The sequence below is a fragment of the Chiloscyllium plagiosum genome, unplaced genomic scaffold, assembly GCF_037043375.1.
Source record: "Chiloscyllium plagiosum isolate Xiang-an unplaced genomic scaffold, Cpla_swu_hap1 HiC_scaffold_42, whole genome shotgun sequence".
NCBI classification, from domain to species: domain Eukaryota; kingdom Metazoa; phylum Chordata; class Chondrichthyes; order Orectolobiformes; family Hemiscylliidae; genus Chiloscyllium; species Chiloscyllium plagiosum.
Genome location: NW_028270180.1, coordinates 71801089 through 71811157, shown reverse-complemented (window position 1 = coordinate 71811157; position 10069 = coordinate 71801089). Strand labels below are relative to the sequence as shown.

The 10069-nt window shown below is 42.5% G+C and overlaps 1 non-coding gene across 1 annotated transcript; it reads left to right on the top strand.

Moving 5' to 3' along the window:
* Positions 1-742: 742 nt before the first annotated feature.
* Positions 743-835, top strand: trnar-ucu (transfer RNA arginine (anticodon UCU)). The gene is made up of 2 exons: positions 743-779; positions 800-835. It is a non-coding gene; the product is annotated as a tRNA-Arg (tRNA).
* The last annotated feature ends 9234 nt before the right edge of the window (positions 836-10069 follow it).

Sequence of the window (10069 nt, the reverse complement as noted above, 5' to 3'; positions counted from 1 at the left end):
AAGATTAGCAACTCATTTTCTACCGAGAGACCATGCAAACTTTAGGAACCAAAATCGAGTTATATCATTTTCGATACCGTCCGCCCTCTTCCACATTCTTCACCCACCCGCCCATCACATCTCTCCGAAGACAGATCATTGGATTCGAAACGTTAACTTTCCTTTCTCATCAGAGATGGACAAGAGCTGCTGATTTTTTTCAGACCTTTGGCTTTTCTTCAGAGAACTTTGCTTTTCCGTTGTAATCGCCAGACTGCTGGAAGCAGGAGGAGAAGTTCACAGGAGATGAAAAGAATGGCAAGGGTTGGACCTCTCCCATTGTGAAGGTAGACGAGCTAGGCTGGGGTTGTTTATCTAAACACAGCGAAGGCTGAGTGAGAAACGAATTAACGTGAACATTTTATGAAGAGGATAGATATGTATGACAAGGATAAGCCTATATTGGGAAGGAATACAGTGATATAAATGAAAGACGGGAGACAAGATATTTTGAGGAGATTTGGGAAGAATGCTTTCACCTATAGCGTGTTGTTTATCTGGAAATCATTATCTGAACATGTGGTAAAGCTAAGTGTCATGAGAACGTTTCAGCAGTCTGTAGCCGAACACGGGAAGAGCCAGAGCACACGTGGATAAGGACCAGGTACTGGAAAGTGTGACGAAGGCAGACAGACGCGAGGTGGGTGCCCTGAACGCAATGGGTCAAAGACAAAGTTGCATGCTTAAAGTTCGCAGCTGGTGTGACTCTGTGGCACAATGGAAAGCGCGTTGGACTTCTATGCCTTTATTCAGGGTTGCGATTCAAAGGTTGTGGGTTCGAGTCCCATCAGAGTCGAGTTTTAGTTTATTGTTTGGAATGTGGTCAGACCAGACTCGGCTATTATCTGAAAACCGAACAATATTCGTGCAGAAACCCACTGTCTCGAAACGGAACAGTTTCCTCTCACAGATTTACATTTTCGATGCCTATTTGTGATAGAGATCGATAAATATCTGTTAGCCACTAGGCAACGCGATGATGTGGATAGGCTGGAAAAAGACTTAAAATTGTTGTGTCAGCCATGATGATATCGAATGACGTGGCTGGGCAGGATCGGTGTTCAGAATGGCCTCCTTCTGCTCCTTTGTGTCTGTGCCATTTCTGGCCCAGGCTTTTAAACAATCACAATAAGGACAATATGAATTAACCACCAAGTAATACTTTGGTCTCACCTCCATTTCGCTTCCCTCCCAGCTGGAAAAGACAGCTCTTGTTTCAGATTTAGATCAGACAGTGGAGGATTCTCACAAGTTCTCCTTCAGGCTGAACGTTCCTTCACATAGGTTTCCAAGTGGACACGTGGAGCAAGCAATTGCATGGATGCTGGGGATTCAAGGGCAGATTTCCCCTTTGCTGGTCAGGAATTCTGGCCAAGGTAATGAACGTGAAGTTCTGATATTTTGAGTCTTCCTCTGTACTCTTGCGACTTTACTAATCAAACTGAATTTCAATTTGCCCTTACAAAACATTATTCAGTCTTCACTGTTTATACAAACCATGCAACGTGCTCGTGGATGCAGTAAGCTGAACATTATTCACGTTGTGTGCAGTGTGGGTCGATGCACACGTGGATAAGGACCAGGTACTGGAAAGTGTGACGAAGTCATATGAACATGCCAAAGGACATTGGTGAAATATCAGTGAATCGAATTTTCTGACGAATTGAAGCCGATAGAAGGAAAATCCCAGTACAGTGGCGACATCACGTTGCCTGTGATCAACGCAGGATACCATGGTATTTGTACGCAGTATTCAATAAAGCCGATTTTCACCACATTTTTCTATATCACTTTCTTGAACCTGATGCTTCATAATCGATGATCCATGATCGGTATAACCTCCTATGCACTGTGTTTCATGTCAGATCCACAGAAAAAAAAATGAGTAATTGGGTTGAGGGTCCCAGTGGTAAGTTCAGGAGCCATTCGTCACCATTAGATGACAGGTCCAGTGGTGCAATTAGTTAGTTTGCTATACTTGCATGACAGAACGGCAGGACATGAGCTGCCAAAGTTGCGCATTCGATTCTCGCCAGGTCTTTGTTTTACTGATAGTGACCAGAGATGATTGCAACTTAGCTGAAGATCAGTTCAAACCCAGAATATTACACTGCAAAAACGTACCGTTGGCCCTAATGTTGCACACACCTATGATGCCAATCTGAAGTCCATCTGAACAGCATTTTACCATTATAATCTGTAAGTTTATCCAATGATCATTTAATTGCCCTGAAGGTTGGTGAGACTACGACTGTTGAAGGTAAGACGTTCAGCACCTTTACTACTCTCTGAGAAAGGAATCTACCTCGGCATCTATCACCCTCAAATTACATCGATGCGCCCTTGTGCCAACCATCACCATTTGAAGAAAAAGGCCTTCACTGTCCACCTTACGTCAACCTCTGATCATCTTTTATGTCTCTATTAATTCACCTCTAAAATTTTTCATCTCTATCAAAAACAGCCTCAAGTCCCTCAGCGTTTCCTCGTTAGACCTTCCCATCATAGAAGGCAACATGCTCGGAAATCTCATCTGTACCCTTTCCAATGCTTTCACATCCGTCCAATAATGTGGCGATCAGAACTGCACGCAACTGTACAAGTTTGGCAACAGCAGAAACATTTCTGGAGATGCAAAGGGGTCATTTGGCCCTGAAACTTAATCCCTCTCCCAATAAAATCTAACACACTGTGCTCCTTGCAAGCAAATCGATCAACGTGGATGTTAACTTTCATAGTTTTACATATATAGGCACCGAGACCTCTCTGCTCATCTAAACTTCCAAGAATATTACAATTAGCCTAGAACTCTTTATTCTTGTTGCTCCTTCCAAAGTAAATCATCTCACACTGTTCCATATTAACCTCCATTTGCCACCTCTGAGCTCAGATCTGCAGATTATCCATGTCCCTCTGTAATCCGCAGCAGACTTTGGCACTGTTGATAATTCCATCGAGTTTAGTGTATTCAACGAATTCACTCATCATTCATGACCCTAATCCAGGTCATTTATAAAAGTGACAAACAGCAGTGGATCTAAAAAGGAACCTAGTGGTACACCATGAGTAACTGAACTCCAGGATGAATATAACCCATCAACTACCACACTCTATGTTCTTTCAGCTGGCCAATTACAGATCTAAACGGCTAAATCACGGTCAATCCCATGTCTCTGTATTTTATGCCAGCTAAAGACTTCTCATGTCTCCTCTTCGTTCTAAGTAGCTCTCTCTTTTGGACAGTCCTGGCCAGCTTTTAATTTTCAAGTGCCCTATTTCAGCCTTCATATCTCATGTTTACATGCACCTCCTTGTCCCTCTTGACAAGAAATTCAACTTTTTCAGTAAAAATGGCTCAGAGTCTCGACCTCATATTCCCTGCATGACGCACACCTACTTATCAAAGACATGCAGGAGCTCTTCCCTGAACAAGTTCCATTTTTCAGGTGTGCATAACCCCTGCGGTTGCTTTCCCCATCTGGTGCATTCTAACTCTTGCCTGATCGCATCATACTGGCCTTTATCCCGACGGTAACTCATGCTCTGTGATAAATGTATCTATTCCTATCCATCACTAAATAAACATACCGAATTGTGGTCACTCTCACCAAAGTGCTCACTTACCTCCAAATCGAACAGCTGACTTGCTTCATTACGTAGTACCAAATCCAATGAAGTTTTGATTATTTTTGGCCTGTCTACATGCTGCCTCACGAAACCCTCCTGCACACATGGACAAAGACTGACCAATCAGAGGTAATCAAACAATAATATTTGGAAAGTTAAAGTTCCCCACTACAACTACCCTGTTACTTTCGTTCCTATCCAGAATCATCTTTGCAATCTTTTCCTCCATATCTCTAGAACATTTTGGTGATGACCTCTACTTTCCTGACTTTAATTTCAGCCCATTCTAGTTCAGCAGATTCAGTAGAATCCACACCAAATATCCTTTCTGCTACCATAGTACTGTCTTTGACGAATAACGTCATATTTCCCCCTCTGTAACGACTTTCCAGTTCTTTCTGAAAACTCGAAACTGAGATGCCAGGAACACCCATTCCTTTCAGTGCTCCATTCATGTCTCTGAAATGGCCACAACATTGAAGTCCCAGTTATCAACCCATGACACCTGCTTTATCACGGATGCTCCAGGCGGTGAAGTAGACACACTTCAAATAACCTTCGTTCTTCCAAATATACACTCGCGAACACGAAAACCTATTTATGACCTCACCACTCACAACTTCGTGCACACTGCAGCTAACATTCAGGTTCGCACTTCGCTGCTGAATTCGTTTAAACCCTTCTCAATCGCGTTAGAAAATACCCCTCAAGATATTGGTACCCTTCAGGTTCAGGTGAAGACCATCCTGTTTGTAGAGGTCCAACTGACTCCAGAATGAGCCACCACTATCCAGATATCCGGATCCCTATCACCTGTACCATCCTTACAAACACGTGTTCTCCTGCTCTCTCTCCCTATTCTTTCCCTCACTACGACGTGGCATGTGTAACAAATCAGAGAGAACAACTCTGTTTGATCTCGATCGAAGCTGTCACCCTGGATCCCTGAATTTCTGCCATACATCCACATCAATTTTCTGACCTATGTTGTTGGTGCATATGTGAACCACGACCTCGGGCTGCTCCCCCTCCCACTGAAGGATCCTGAAAACACGATGTGAAACATCACCACCCCTGGTAACTTGGAGGGATCACATCAATCATGAGCCTGCCCTGTACCCACAGAAACTGCAATCGGTCCCCCTCACTATTTAGTCCCCAGTAACTATTGCTCTCCTCCCCTCTACCCTACCCTTCTGATCAACAGGGACAAACACTGTACCAGAGACATGTACCCCATGGCTTACCCCTAGTATGTCATCCCCCCATAAAGTAACAAATACGGTATGTTTGTTACTAAGGGGCACGGCCATAGCGGATGCCTGCACTGGCTGCCTGTTCCCTTTTCGTCTCCCGACTGTATCCCATCGACCTTTTTCTTGTATCTGAATTGTAACAGCCTCCATATCACTCCTCTCTTTTCCCCTCAGACTCCCGAAAGATGCAATGTCCAGCTCCAGTTCCCTAATGCAGTTGCCAAGGAGATCGAGTTGGGTACACTTCCCGCAGATTCAAATGTCAGGGACATTACTGTAAAGTCCAAGCTCTCACATTCTACAGGAAGGTCATTCAAATGGCCGACCATCCATTTCTAATGTTCTGAATTCACACACACACACACACACACAGATATGCGCGTATATATATATATATATATATATATATATATATGTTTACAAGTTTCAAAAGAACATTGAGTAAAACAGCATTTATTCTAAAGAAATATGATTTCGTTGAGTGTACTGTCCTTGGGAAAGACCTCAGTTACTTAAGACCAGCCATAAATACTCCCTGAGTGAATATCCATCACTCAATACAGATACAGAGGCGATTTTTGAAGTCGATGGCATTTCTCATATCGCTGAGCCTGCGCTGTGTTAAATTCTGGAAAGGTTTTTTAGCCCGTTTCATATTACTGATATTTATGCAAACTCGCAAAGGCCATTAAAACAATCCACAAAGTAGTGGATTTATCTCATCGGACATTTTGACTGATATCGGAAAAACTGGAATCGAAATGACAAAGATGTTTTTAAGTACTGCTATGAAGATTACAGAATTCAAACAGGAATATTTTTCGTGTCTTGTCACGGTATATTTTTGGGGAAGATGAGTGAGCAGCAAAGGGACTCACTCCCTTCTCTGTGATGCAGCCAAATTTCCCAATGCAACAGATGAAGCAAAAAAGGTGCATTACACACGGCAGGTCAGTTCCAACTCACGATAGTATAGTTTCACTTTGATTATCGCCATCGTTGAAAATATTAGCTGAGTTGGGAGATCAGGATCCTGAGGGTATGCTGAGACATTGCGACAATTAATCACACATTGTTGGCATCACTTTATATCATAAACCTGTTATGTAGCGGACTGAACTAATCGGCTTCCCTTAAATGCTGATCTAACACAAACAGCTCAGTTCTTTTACAAGTTATAGAAGTTCACGTAGAACAAGTTGCTCAACCTTTCCTCACAATCAGCTCATTCTATACTTAGTCGTACTCAGTTGCAGGTGTTATGAGGTTTCTTTCCAATTAACGTTAACCAATTAGAGAGTGTGCACCTAACGCGTACCCATCCTGGCCGCCCAGACTCCCTGTCCCAGTGAAATTCACTCTGCACGCGTCTTTCCAAATATTTTAGAATCGGCTTCTGAATAATTTTTCCTGCGAAAAAGTAATCATTTTCGAGTTCAATGGCTGTAGAGGGAAAAAGAAAACGTGCTCCAAACTTCTCTTTATCATTCATCGCTGGTTTTGAAGTTCTAAACTCTAGACGTAGATCCATCCGAATGAGGGAATTTCCCTCCTGTTTACACTCACCAAATTTACATCGCCTGGAAACCTTCTCTATGGACACAACTCCGTTTTACCTGGTGTCACGCCGTATGATCTATTCGTCTTTTCCACCAACCCATGAAACCCCGCCTTGTCTTTTCAAATGGCATTATCCCTCACTACATCGTTGGCCTCCTTTCCATTTCCTTGTTTCCAAGTAAACGCTGTCCATTCTTCCTGACGTCTTTTCACTCCAGTCATCGTAATCCATGTCGTTTATTATCTCTTTATATCCCAGTATAGAAAGGATGCTGGTCCAATGCAACACATGAAAACCCGCTCTAATGCTGGATACTGCCATTACCAATGTAGGGAAAATGGGAGCTAGTTCAGTCAAAAGTGAATCCGTTGGTTGTCGCACTATGGATCAATCCCTGACTGGGAAGTGCTTTTCCTCACTTTTTTCCCCTGTCTGAACATGTGCTAAAGCAACACAGAAAGGGATCATAGAATGCCTACAGTTCAGAAACATGCAACAAATGCACACCAATCCTCCAGGATTTAACCCTCACAGAACAATTCTTTACCCTTTTTCTCTTCATTTGCACCTGAATAATGCACCTTACTGACAGTCGACTCAGTTGTCGGCAAATCATATCTCTGGCGCTTTGAGGCAGCAGTGATAACCAGTGAGCCACCTTGCGGCCCTGTACAATATTGCAACTCACATGCGAACGCGGTTGAAATGCGATTCCTGTCAAATATGCTCTACTTTTGTTGTTGCCCATATCAGGTACAATAATTCCTGATACTGTGACCAAGAAATGAACCCAAACCACAGCAGTGAAAGCGCTGCATCATAACCACTAGTCATCCAGGAAGGACGGCATGTGTAATTGCATCTTCTCTTCACAGCACAGCTTTCTTTCCTTGCGATGAGAAATCTTTTCCAAAAAAGAATGTTCGTGACAAGGTCTGGAGATTTATCCGCCTTTGAACATTTTCTGAGACCTTCAGCAATTATTTTCTTCTAATAAGAAATATTCATCAGTTTGTATTTCCATGATTTCTGCAGTCTCCTTGAGTGCAACATATCTCAAACTGAACTATTCCATCTTGCTTGCATTTGGTCTGTATCTCTCTAATCATTTCTTCTTCATCTAAATATCCAAATGTCTTTCTAATAATGTAACTGCATCTCGATGTACCAATTGCTCCAGCAGTTGATTCCATATAGAAACCATCCTCTGCGTGAAAAGGTTATCTTGCCATTCCGTGTAAATCTTATGGGTTCTGGACTCCCGTATCCAAGGGAAAAAGACCTTTGCTGTTCACCTTCTCGAGAGCACTCATGATTTTATGAATCTCTATAAAGTCATCCTTCGACCTCCGATGCTGCAGTCCGACAAGTCAAAGCCTACACAGTCTCTCCTCGTTATATTACAATCGAGTCCTGGGAAAATGTAAACGCTTTGTTGCATGAAGCAACACAGAGTCGAATGCAAACCAGCCGCTAGAAATATCACCTAATGTCAATTTCTTTGATGATTGGTCAAATAGTTTAAGAGAAGGAATCGTCCTCTTCATACATGGAGAGTGAACATTCGGTCTTGCTTTCTGTACAGTAAAAACTGACGTGAAAAATTCGTTTAATGGCTCTTCCATCTGCTGAGCTCAAACGCAATGAAAACCTCTTTAATCTTTATGGTACTATTTATAGAATTGTTCTCTTGCCAGATATGTACTTGTAGACCCTCTTCGGATTATCTTCAGCCCTGGCCGATTCGATAATTTCATATCCCCACTTTGTCTTCCTGGTCTGCATCTTATTGAAGTCCCGAAAAGAAAGTCATTTGAACCCTGTGACAAACAGATTTTAATCAGCAATGGATTCGAAGGATAGCTGATATTGCAGGAAACTGTACCCGTGGATTACCAGATCAGCCGTAATCTCACTGAATAGTGAGAGCAGACTGTATAGGTTGAATTGCTGACTTCTGCACTTGCATCTTATTGTATTTTTTTTTCTGGACTTCAAAATGCTTCTGTTTTTCCTTTATCAATATATTTCCCGGGCATTAGAAGAAGATTTCCAGTGCAAAGGCTTAAAACCAAATATCATTTCAGCATCTGATGATGTTGTCCAATTGATTGTTGCTTGAATATGATTCGCTTTTGAACATGGAAGGGAAAAGCAGCATTCACAGTGTGGAGAAACTGTGTCTTGTACGTGTGGACAGGGATTCAACAGATAAACTGCCTTGTCAGAACATAAACGCAGTCAGACGAGGTCGAGGTCATTCGTCTGGTTCGAGTGTGGGATAGAATTCACTTGATCCACCACACTGTTTGAACAACAGCATTTCCACACAGGATTTTTTTTAAATGCCCTGAAAGTGGGAAGCGCCTTAAAATCTCTGAGGATCTGTTGACCCATCAACGTGTTGACACGAATGAGAAACGTCAGTTGCTCTCAAAATGGGCCTGGATTCAAGTGGTTAATTAGACTCACTGTGCTCCCGCCATCTCACTGTGTGGAGAGGCTGTTCATCTGCACTGGTGTGGGAAGAGATTTGATGTGAAATCCAAACTACTGAAACAACAGCAAGTTCATAAGTGAAGGAAGTGCCTGGGTTTTACTGTGCTTCATCGTGTGCCAAAGTCTCAACTAGAAGGTTTGGTTTCAATTCCAGCTTACTGTGGAGCTGTACCAAGGAATTTAACTGTTTCTTAATTGGTGATTGACTGATGCCCATTGTGTCTTCTTTCCGATGAAGTTAATATTCCAGAAGAAACTAAATGTGTTCCAGTTTCCTCCTGTTCTACAGCAGCTAATTCATTCAAAATAAATGCTTCAAACATCAGAGAAGTGCCTGCTTTTCTCCACATTCTCCAGACAGGAAATGCTTGTGTGACTGAGAAGTCACAAATGGTGCTAAATAATATGCAGTCAGGTGTGGCATTTGGCGCAATAGTCACCACTGTTTTTTCACAGGGCCAGGGCCCTTGCTTCAACTGCAGTCTTGGGTGATATTTTGTGTGGAGTTTGCACAATCTCCCCATGTTTGTGTTATTTCCATTCCACGGCCCAAAGATGTGCAGGTTAGGAAGATTTGCAATTGCTAAATTATCCAAGGAAGTCTGGGTAAGACACTTAGCGATGGGAAATGCAGGGTTACTGAAGGAGGTTGGCGGATTATTCTGGGCGGGATAGTGTTTGGAAGGCAGGTGTGAACTTTTTGGGTAAATTGGCCCGTCTCAGGGATTCCATGTTTCTGTGAGTCAAATAACCAACGCTTATTTTTTGATTGAACAATAGACATTGAAACAGCTCAGAACGATTGGGACTGAGAGAATAACCTGCAAAACCCCTGCAGTGATGTGCTGGGCTTGGGCTGATTGACATTCAGAAATTGCAAGCATTTGGGCTGGATGATTACACCAAGAGTTACATTGTTGAAAGCACACATGTTCTCTTTAAAATAGTGTATTTTCTGAACGTTGAAGGAAATTAAGACTGCATGCTTTGCTCCCTGAATGAAAAGGCTGGGGGACGGGCTGTTCCAAAATAGATACAGGGAACACTTCTCGGTGAAAACCTAATTTTTTTCTTGCTGTTTCGACAA